The sequence below is a fragment of the Salmo trutta genome, chromosome 30, assembly GCF_901001165.1.
Source record: "Salmo trutta chromosome 30, fSalTru1.1, whole genome shotgun sequence".
Taxonomy (NCBI): Eukaryota; Metazoa; Chordata; class Actinopteri; order Salmoniformes; family Salmonidae; genus Salmo; species Salmo trutta.
In genome coordinates, this window is record NC_042986.1 from 41,935,788 (window position 1) to 41,938,760 (window position 2,973).

The following is a 2,973-nucleotide window of genomic DNA, read 5'->3' on the forward strand; positions in this document are numbered from 1 at the left end:
GTCTCCCCCCACCGGCCTCTCCGTTTCCTCCCCAGCCACCACCTCTCCGTCTCCTCCTCTATCCACCGGCCTCTCCGTTTCCTCCCCAGCCACCGGCCTCTCCGTCTCCTCCTCTATCCGCCGGCCTCTCCGTTTCCTCCCCAGCCACCGGCCTCTCCTTCTCCTCCTCTATCCACCGGCCTCTCCGTTTCCTCCCCAGCCACCGGCCTCTCCGTCTCCTCTCTATCCGCCAGAGAGGGGGAATCTTATGTCGTCCTAGTATTTCCTGAGCTAGGACTTTAACTAGGTTATTCTCAGTGGGGTGAGGAGAGGAGTGTAGGGCGACCTGGACATACATTATATTCATTAATGGACATTATGTTGGCTTCCACATTGTGTGTGTGTATATATATATATACTGAACAAAATATAATCCTGACTTCTGAGCAATGTTCTACCATTCTGTTTGGATGATTTGACTGCTGTTGATGTTTTGACACCTGCCCCCTCCTCGGGCAGCAACAAGATGTCCGCCTTACGACTTGTCACGGTCCGTAGGTCCACAGCTACCATGTCAACAGGTTGTCTTATACGGAAACACACACACACAAACCCACAAAAGAAGGTTGATTTAGTTTATCGTTGTGTACTGTAGAGAGTGTGAACTATTTGCCTCCTAATCGTGTACTGATAAAGGCACATGGTACTCTGCTTATGGACTAAACACTTGCGCTGCTTACAGATTTTTTGTTTTCCTTTGTTGCGTTGTTCCTGGGAGTTTTGATCGTAGTGAAATATGAGAAGCATGTGACTAGATAGAAAGGGAGCAGGGGACCACACTATGAAAGATGTGTGTTTTAATGAAGGGTAAACACTGATTACACCTAGACCTACCTAGACTGTTACCATGGATACGGTATAGCAGGGTTCTGACACTGATTACACCTAGACCTACCTAGACTGTTACCATGGATACGGTATAGCAGGGTTCTGACACTGATTGCACCTAGACCTACCTAGACTGTTACCGTGGATACAGTATAGCAGGGTTCTGACACTGATTACACCTAGACCTACCTAGACTGTTACCATGGATACTATAGCAGGGTTCTGACTGATTACACCTAGACCTACCTAGACTGTTACCATGGATACGTTATAGCAGGGTTCTGACTGATTACACCTAGACCTACCTAGACTGTTACCATGGATACGTTATAGCAGGGTTCTGACTGATTACACCTAGACCTACCTAGACTGTTACCATGGATACAGTATAGCAGGGTTCTGACACTGATTACACCTAGACCTACCTAGACTGTTACCATGGATACGGTATAGCAGGGTTCTGACACTGATTGCACCTAGACCTACCTAGACTGTTACCATGGATACAGTATAGCAGGGTTCTGACACTGATTAGACCTACCTAGACTGTTACCATGGATACGGTATAGCAGGGTTCTGACACTGATTACACCTAGACCTACCTAGACTGTTACCATGGATACAGTATAGCAGGGTTCTGATGCTGATTAAACCTAGACCTACCTAGACTGTTACCATGGATACGGTATAGCAGGGTTCTGACTGATTACACCTAGACCTACCTAGATTGTTACCATGGATACAGTATAGCAGGGTTCTGACACTGATTACACCTAGACCTACTTAGACTGTTACCATGGATACAGTATAGCAGGGTTCTGATGCTGATTACACCTATACCTACCTAGATTGTTACCATGGATACGGTATAGCAGGGTTCTGACACTGATTGCACCTAGACCTACCTAGATTGTTACCGTGGATACGGTATAGCAGGGTTCTGACACTGATTAGACCTAGACCTACCTAGACTGTTACCATGGATACGGTATAGCAGGGTTCTGACTGATTAGACCTAGACCTACCTAGACTGTTACCATGGATACGGTATAGCAGGGTTCTGACTGATTACACCTAGACCTACTTAGACTGTTACCATGGATACAGTATAGCAGGGTTCTGATGCTGATTACACCTATACCTACCTAGATTGTTACCATGGATACGGTATAGCAGGGTTCTGACACTGATTGCACCTAGACCTACCTAGATTGTTACCGTGGATACGGTATAGCAGGGTTCTGACACTGATTAGACCTAGACCTACCTAGACTGTTACCATGGATACGGTATAGCAGGGTTCTGACACTGATTACACCTAGACCTACCTAGACTGTTACCATGGATACGGTATAGCAGGGTTCTGACACTGATTACACCTAGACCTACCTAGACTGTTACCATGGATACGGTATAGCAGGGTTCTGACACTGATTGCACCTAGACCTACCTAGACTGTTACCATGGATACAGTTAGCAGGGTTCTGACACTGATTAGACCTACCTAGACTGTTACCATGGATACGGTATAGCAGGGTTCTGACACTGATTACACCTAGACCTACCTAGACTGTTACCATGGATACAGTATAGCAGGGTTCTGATGCTGATTAAACCTAGACCTACCTAGACTGTTACCATGGATACGGTATAGCAGGGTTCTGACTGATTACACCTAGACCTACCTAGATTGTTACCATGGATACAGTATAGCAGGGTTCTGACACTGATTACACCTAGACCTACTTAGACTGTTACCATGGATACAGTATAGCAGGGTTCTGACGCTGATTACACCTATACCTACCTAGATTGTTACCATGGATACGGTATAGCAGGGTTCTGACACTGATTGCACCTAGACCTACCTAGATTGTTACCGTGGATACGGTATAGCAGGGTTCTGACACTGATTAGACCTAGACCTACCTAGACTGTTACCATGGATACGGTATAGCAGGGTTCTGACTGATTAGACCTAGACCTACCTAGACTGTTACCATGGATACGGTATAGCAGGGTTCTGACTGATTACACCTAGACCTACTTAGACTGTTACCATGGATACAGTATAGCAGGGTTCTGATGCTGATTACACCTATACCT

At 46.0% G+C, this 2,973-nt stretch overlaps 1 long non-coding RNA gene across 1 annotated transcript; it reads right to left on the bottom strand.

Moving 5' to 3' along the window:
- Window positions 1-734: 734 nt before the first annotated feature.
- LOC115168721 (uncharacterized) lies at window positions 735-1,020 on the bottom strand. The gene is made up of 2 exons (XR_003870735.1): window positions 925-1,020; window positions 735-863 (listed from the first exon to the last, which is right to left on the bottom strand). It is a non-coding gene; the product is annotated as an uncharacterized LOC115168721 (long non-coding RNA).
- Between the last annotated feature and the right edge of the window lie 1,953 nt (window positions 1,021-2,973).